Here is an 8,375-nt window from a genome sequence, read left to right on the forward strand (position 1 = left end):
CAACCTCTGCCTGTTACTCAGTTCTAAAGTTGTTTCCATGTTTTTACATAACTTTTCAGCAGCACCCCACTTTATTGGTTCCAATGTACTATATTAGCCTGTATTCCTGCTGCTGATAAAGACATACCTGAGACTGGGAAGAAAAAGTGGTGATATGGTTTGGCTGTGTCCCCACCCAAATCTCATCTTGAATTCCCACATGTTGTAGGAGGAACTCAGTGGGAGGTAACTGAATCATGGGGGCAGGTGCTGTTCTTGTGATAGAGAATAAGTCTCATAATATCTGTGCTGTTCTTGTGATAGCAAATAAGTCTCATAATATCTGACGGTATTATAAGGAGGAATTTCCTGCACAAGCTCTCCCTTTTTGCCTACTGCCATCCACGTAAGAGTTGACTTGCTTCTCCTTGGCTTCCACCATGATTGTGATGTGAGGCCTTCCCAGGCATGTGGAACTGTAAGTCCCATTAAACTTCTTTTTTCTGTAAATTATCCAGTCTCAGGTATATGTCTTTTATCATCAGCATGAAAATAGACTAATTCAAGAGGTTTAATAAACTCATAGTTCCACATGGTTGGGGAGGCCCCATAATCATAGTGGAAAGAAAAAGCTACTACTTACATGGCAGTGGCAAGAGAGAATGAGAGCCAATAAGTCTTACAAGATCTACTGGAGAAGACCAGCTCCATCCGATATGAGGGCTTTTCCTCTGCCTGGCACAGTGCTTGGCATAGAATAGGTCTTCAGTGAATATCTGTCAAATGGCTTGGATTCCTAAATGGATGGATAGGTGAGTGAACACCAACATGCAGAAAGTATCAGAGGAAAGGCATAGAGTCCTGCCCACATTCCAGTCCCTGGTTCCAGTTGCTTCCCACCTTTCAGCTCCAGTACCAGCTTGAAGACTTACATATAACTCAGGCCATCCGAAGTTGGTTTCTGCAACTTGCAAATTATAGAGCAATCAATGATAATAATGGTCTCTAGTTTGGGGGAACTTGGAGTATACTTTTAGACAACTTGAAAAAAATGTATTTGTATAACTGATTCCTTCTATTTACATATGTGTGTATTTATACATGAATGTGTGTGTAGGTAAATGTATATATTTATATGGCATTATTTTGGGGTGTATACATATATATATATAAATGCATATATAAAAATGAATTGGACAATTTAATCAATGTGCTGAGCTCCCTTTTAATCTCTAAAATGAAAGGTTTAGATTCAATGATCTAAAATTTTAAAAGTATATGCTTTCCAGGAATTATGTAATTGCTTTGTTAGAAAGTCACCAGAAGGTGTACTGTTGCTAGAAAAGAATGCCCAGGGAAGGCACTTTGGGAATTCACTTACGTTCTATGTTTTGCCATTGCTGGAAATAGTTTGGCAGCTCCTTCAGGAAGTATGTTCGGAGGTATTCACATATTCTCCATGGAGACAGACGTCCAGTCTAATGATTGTGATGACTGAGAGTGCTGGTAATGACAGTTCAGGTAGAAAAGCAAAATTTAGTTATGAAACAGCGGTAAGAGTTTTCCCTGTGAACTGGCCACGGAAGTAGGCCCACAAGGAGTATCATGTCATTGTCACTAAAGATAGAACATTGGTAAGGATGACATACCAAACCTTTCTGAAGCATCAGAAAGGTAGACAACCTGCAGTTGCAGTCCCCAAACTTGGCTGCCCTCTTTTTGGCTGGGACCTCAGTACTCTTCTCACATCAAGCATGGGCATGTACCCAGATGTTCAATCAGTACTGAGTGGTCAGTTAAGCAAAATTGATTATAACAGTCATCAGTGTTTCAGTCAGGTACTTTTATGTATATTTTCTTACTTCACACTGGCAACAATACTCTTTTTAGTTTCTTTGTGAAAATTAGAAAAGTGAGACCTAGACAGCTTATGGAACTTGCCCCAAGTCACACTGTTAAGTGGCAGAGAAGGCAGAGAAGTTCAACCTCCTCTCTATTCTCAGCCATAATTAGAGGCAAATGAGAATAGCACAAAGCATTTTTCCTTATACTTGTTTTAACTTACAACAACCCTCCATAAAGCATTATCCATTGGAACCACAATATTCTTCTGAATAACATCATCTGCCTGGAAAATAATGTGATAGGATTATAAATGTTTCAAAAAATGTACCTAAGTATTTTCACAATCTGGAAAATACATGTGGTACTCTGTATTCTCAGAGACGTCTGAAAGGGCAGTGCATCTTCTCTGCACTGTTCACCAGCTCTCTCAGCTGTTCGTGTGGGTTTCACTGGCATGCACCATTGCTCCCCCTTCTCCTACATGCCTGAGGTAGGGCACTTCTACCACCCACTGAAGTTTGGTTCTAAAAAGGTAACAGCTTTAAGGGAATAGCAGAGGGGTTAGTTATTTTTTCACATGAGTGTGGAGAAAAAGCAACTGAGCAGGCTCTTCCCAGATGCCTGATTTCTAGTCAGCAGGCTGCTTGAATCCCCTGGTTGAACACATTTCAGTCATCCTGTGCCTAAGGAGAAAAACACCACTCCTGGCTCTCGTCGCTATGGTAACTGATGCTCAGCAGGCAGTTGCGGTTTCATTTAATGTAACTGGCTTTTAGAACTTGAGGGGTAACTATGCTTTCATAGAAGGGAAAAGGGAAGACAAGTGGTTTAATTAATGTGTCTCAATTTAACATGAAGATACAGGTCACTTCCTCTGTTTGACCATACAGTGTCTAGCTCCACTTTATATCTGTATCAGATTTAAAGCATAAAAGGATGTAATATTTCTCTCATCATATGTGAAGTGTACAAAGTGGGTAGAGGAGGAGAAGCAGGGGTTGTGTTAGACCCTTTGCGAAAGGTTTTTCACTTTATAAAAATCATCTCGGCTTGAGAGCGTATAGAAGAATCGCTTTCTCTTCTCTCATCCACAAAGGAGGCCTGAGAGATGGGTTGCTAGGCAACCTCACACCGAAGACTGGGGCACTGTGGAATTAACATAGCTGACCTCCCCATCAGCTCTGCAGCTCTGCTATTCAAAACGATTTTATGAGGCTGTAGGACTTAAGAAAATAGATATAAAATGTAAATACAAAAATAAAGAATAGATGATATAAATCTAACTTTTTCAAGCAAAGACCAGGATTCACTCAATAAGAAAAGGAAGTAGTTGGAAATGGCAGGTTGAGGGGAAAAAATAGTATTAGTTGCTATAAACCAGAAGCTTGTATTTTGAATAATATAGGAAGAAAATTTTCCTATTTCTTTAGAAATGTTTATGGCTGACAGTTAACCTATCACAGTAAAAGTGCTGAAAATACTTAAGGTCAAACAGAAAAATCAGTTTATAATAATGTAGATCTACAACATATTTTTAACAAAAAGCTCAATTCTCAATCCTTACCATGTGATGGTTTGTTTAAGCTCCAGAGCCCCCTACTCTCCTTCCTGTCACTACATCATCAATATGGTTGGCGTGGGAAGGGATGGCATTTATTTTGCAAGTAGATGAATATTTGGAAGGAAATTGCAAAGCTGGTCCATGAGACAGAGCACACACTCTTATCAGCAATAACTAATTTAGTTTTTTGGGGTTTTTTTTTTTTTTAAGACAAGTTTTGCTCTTGTTGCCCAGTCTGGAGTGCAGTGGCGCGATCTCGGCTCACTGCAACCTCCACCTCCTGGTTTCAAGTAATGATTCTCCTGCCTCAGCCTCCTGAGTAGCTGGGATTACAGGCACCCACCACGATGCCCAGCTAATTTTTGTATTTTTAGTAGAGACGAGTTTTGCCATGTTGGCCAGTCTGGTCTCAAACTCCTGACCTCAGGTGATCCACCTGCCTCGGCCTCCCAAAATGCTAGGATTACAGGTGTGAGCCATTATGCCTGGCCTAGTTTGATTTTTAAAATACATCATACTATTGGGAAATGGTTCTGGTAACATTTTAAGAGAGGTTGTTAAATTTATCAACAATAAATTAAAAATCAACCAAAGTTGGTGGCATTGTGGGAGGTGGGAGACTGAAAACAAACTCTGAACTCGTTTTTGTAGATTTTGTAGACTTGTTTTTGTTATAAATGTTTGGGTGAAGCAATTCTGAAACCATTTTAGGTAGATTATAAGGTTGAAGAAATGGACAAATAGGTTGAGGTTGTTAGGATCCAGGATCACACTCTGGAAAAGGGTCATACAAATAAGAACTAGAGGTCAGTGTGTGTGAGACTGTGTGTATGCACAGTATTCATGCAAACACCTGTGTGTCCATGAGTATATTTCTGTATATGCATATGTATGTATGCATGCATATGTTTTCCATCTGCTGAAAGGATCTAGAAGCAATTACACCCTATCAGCAATGAACAGACTTAGCACTCGGATCTTCATCTCTAACACCATTCTCAATAAAAGGAACCAGGGCTCCTCAGAGAAACGGCTGATTCCAAGATTGAGGCAGCGAAATCAGAAGTTGAGCCTGAGATACTTTGTTAGGATAGAAAGTAAGAAAGTGCTCAAAAAAAGAAAAATGAACAATGAGACCATGTCACAAGGACACAGGAATACGCCTGAAGAGGCTCCTGCCGGACAAATCTGAAACAATTTGAACACCAAAATAATTAAAGACATTAATGGATGATGAAATATTGAAAAAATAGAATTTCACAAGACTGTATGATGTTAAATATTTTTAACAACAACAAAAAGCTCAAATCTGAATCCTTGTCATGTGCTAGTTTGTTTAAGCTCCATAGTCCCCTATTCTCCTTCTATATTAAACAAATAATACAGAATAGAATAGAATAGAACAGAATAGAGTAGAATAGAATAGAATAGAATAATATAGAGTAAAATTATTTTCTCCAGGAGGAAAAAAAAAAAGCTCAACTCTCAGTCCTCACTATATGATAGTTTGTTTAAGCTCCAGAGTCCCCTACTGTCCTTCTATATTAAATAATGGATAAAAATTAAAAGCAAAAACAATAATAAATAAGCAAAGGTGGGGCTCCTGCTTATGGTAAAACACCGAGTACTGACTGCTGGGTACATGTGGAGCCTTTATTACCATCACAGTAAAGATGGGGACTAGGCAAGAATCATGATCAATCTAGTGGAAAGTTTTGAAGAGGAGCAGGATATTTGATTTACAAGTGTCTCCTCACAGATTGCTTATTAGTTGCAAGAAAAAAAATAACTATGTAGTGGAGACGTTTGAAGGAGTAATCAAAATTAATTCACAAGTGAGGGCAGATAAGTATGTGTGTATCCGTATGTGATACCCTGAGGACACATCATTTACATAGCATTGTGGCCAGGGATGTTTAGCTCTAATTGAATCATGATGAAATATCAGACAAACCCTAAATGAAAAACATTCTACTACAAAAAAAGAGGGTGAGGGACATTTTCTTAAAAAAAAAGTCTATATTGTAGAAGACAGAAAGGCTGTGGATATGCTCCAGATTAAGCAACAATAAAGAGACATGACAAGTAAATACAATATCTGATTCCAGAGTGGATCTTTGACTGGAGGAAAAAAAGGACTTTATTGGATCAATTGGTGGTAAATGATGTAGATTAAAGTATGGTATCTGTGTTAAATTTACTGAAGTTGATAACTACAGTTTGATTATATAGGAGTGTACCCATATTCTTCGGAAATATCACTGAAGTACTTAGGGGTACAGGGATGTGTATGATGCTTGCGACTTACTTTCAGAATCTTCAGAAAAAAACATCATATGTATATATGTGTGTATACATCTGTGTGAGTGTAAATGTATACATAAAATTCGTATACTCACACAGCACAAATGATAAAGCAAATGGTCTAAAATATTAGCAATATTGTAATGTTTACCTTAGTATATATGGTCTTTGCAATCTTATTCATGCAATTTTCTGTAAGTTTAAATTTTTCCAAATAAAAAATTTAAAAAGTGTTTCCTTTTTGTAGAAACAAAAACATTTTTATTGAAACTTTAATAGTGAATATTAGGCATTTTTAAAAATCTACAAAAACAACCACCCAGCACATACATTTTATAAGAGGCAGTAGATTTATGTGTTTAACACAAGTAAGTGACATCAGGATCTAGACACATCGTTTGTCCCATTTCCTCACCTTGACTCTTCACATGGTACGTATTCAATCATTTTAACTTTGCACTTGTGATTTCTCAATGTCCTGCACTTGTCCCCACCCAGAGTCCCCCTTAATCTATCCTCTGCAATTTGTAACTTAAGTCAATGTGAAAAATTGGACAAAAAAATTCTTCAGGAAACTATGTAAGGGAGGAGTTTTTTATTTATTTACTAGAGCAACTTCATATATTAAACTTAAACTATATGAAAAGAGCATTTTTGTAACTGCTTACCATTTTAGTGCATTCTTTTTCCTCAAAGTTCTTAAGTGTGTTTTTCAAAGAAAGTTGAATCTGTAACTATTGAAAAGGACCTATTGCCCTGACCCAAAATAAGTAAGGACACTACTGAACACTTTGCAGCTCTGTCCTCTGTGTTGCAAGTGGTTTTTTAAAGTTCTTACATCACTTAACCATTAAAAATAAACCTAGGCTGCTTTTGGTGAAAATGGAAATAGTAATTACCTTCTTAAAATACTCCCTTAAAAAAAAAAAAACAACAACAGGGTTTATTTTACATTGCCAAAATAATTTGTCTGAAGGAAGATAAAAATAACATACAGACTATTTGAAAGCAGCCTGGTTTAAGGATTGCCATCGAGTCTCATGTTATACCACTCAGAAGTAAGACATTTAGAAACTGCTCATTACTCCGCATCGTTCATTTATGGGATCAGATTGCTTTTATGGGCATTGTGCCAGATTCACTGATGTGCACCGTAAGGCAGATTGCAGAGTGAAACATTTTTCTGGAAAACATCTGGTTCTTAAGAAAAGTATTAGAAGGGGGGTAGCACATTTTTGCTCATAACTGGGACTTATCATGTTACAGTAACTCCCCTCTAATCTGGCAGGCTGACTTCCAACAACCACAACCAGGAACCTAGATACAAGTGAAAAATGCCTTAAGAGTTCAAAGAAAGCAGAGGTCCAAGATCCTATGCATGTGAAGGAGTGGTACTGCCCTTAGCTCAAAGACTATTTTATTCATTATAAAACTACTGGAGCCAATTAGCATAAGGGCTCCTGAAGCCACCTTTTTATCAGTGACTCTTTCTGCAGTTCATTTGTTCCCTCACTCCGCTTGCAAAAATTGTGCACCCCCTGGACGCCACCATTTTTCTACTCAGGTTTTCCCCTCCTCTCTTTCTTGTACCTTCAATATTTACTGGCTTTTTTTTTTTTTTTTTTTTCTCCATAGATGCCCAAGTAGCTCTTATCTTAAAAGACAGACTTCTCACACCCTTATGGACACATCACTCTTCACCCTCAGCCTTATTTCTAAAAACTTTTTTATACCGACTGGAGTTCCTCGCCTTCCATTCGCAGGGCTTCCACTAGCCTATGAGAAAGTTGTATTCAAATTAGAAAAGGGAGTCCTCCTGCATGGGGATGCAGTTGCAGAGTGGTAAGACTTGGAGGATTTCTGCCTCCATCTCCTGCGCCCTTAGCTGGGTCACCCTCTGCAGTGCACACACCGCATGACCACACGTGGAGGCTCTGCAGGTTTTCAGATATTTCCACTGGCTTCTAATTTATTATATTTGGTAGAATCATCATTAAAACTCTGTTACTGGAATAATGGACTAAAATTACAGAGTACTGGGTTTGCTCTCAATTCTTTATGTAATTGCAGGACTGTGCTCTTACACATTCCCTCTGGAACTCTTAAGTTCTAGTACCACTTCTGTTACCACTCCTACTACTACTTTCTCGCTGTCTTTTTTTCTATCTTCCACTTTCTGAATCGCTATCGCCGGCCATTGAAGTAATATAGATTACATTTTGCATTAACAATTAATAGTAAAGTGTGGTATCGAGAGTTGAAATGTCAGCTTTTGTTTAGCTTTTTCTCTTCGCCTGTGTTCAGAAAAATAACTTTAAACAGCAAAAAGCAAGTTTGAGAAGGCTGTTCTCTAAAAAACAACAAAAACCTTTTTTTTCAGTGTAGAATATGTTAATTCCAGTTAACTTTTACAATGGTAAATAAATATTTCATCACTCAGATATAATATCTATGTTAACAATTGAGTTAGTTTCATCTAGTTTCATATATTCTTATATGCATCTATATTTTTGGCAAATGGATATATTATTATTTGAATAGTTACATTTTCCTCTTTTTTCTTTTTTTTTTTTTTGAGACAGAGTCTCACTCTGTCACCCAGGCTGGAGAGCAGTGGCCGGATCTCAGCTCACTGCAACCTCTGCCTCCCGGGTTTACACCATTCTCCTGCCTCAGCCTCCCGAGT

At 37.9% G+C, this 8,375-nt stretch overlaps 1 protein-coding gene across 1 annotated transcript in view; it reads right to left on the minus strand.

The window, feature by feature from the left end:
• Positions 1–471: 471 nt before the first annotated feature.
• Positions 472–8,375, minus strand: part of TTC21B (tetratricopeptide repeat domain 21B) — a 94,898-nt gene continuing 86,994 nt past the window's right edge. The window contains exons 29-30 of the transcript XR_002725543.2: positions 1,361–1,482; positions 472–775 (exon numbers count right to left, since the gene is read on the minus strand). The gene's annotated coding sequence lies outside the window, so the exon portion shown is untranslated. The remainder of the gene's footprint in view (positions 776–1,360; positions 1,483–8,375) is intronic.

This window comes from Piliocolobus tephrosceles, chromosome 11 (assembly GCF_002776525.5).
Source record: "Piliocolobus tephrosceles isolate RC106 chromosome 11, ASM277652v3, whole genome shotgun sequence".
In the NCBI taxonomy this organism is placed as follows: Eukaryota; Metazoa; Chordata; class Mammalia; order Primates; family Cercopithecidae; genus Piliocolobus; species Piliocolobus tephrosceles.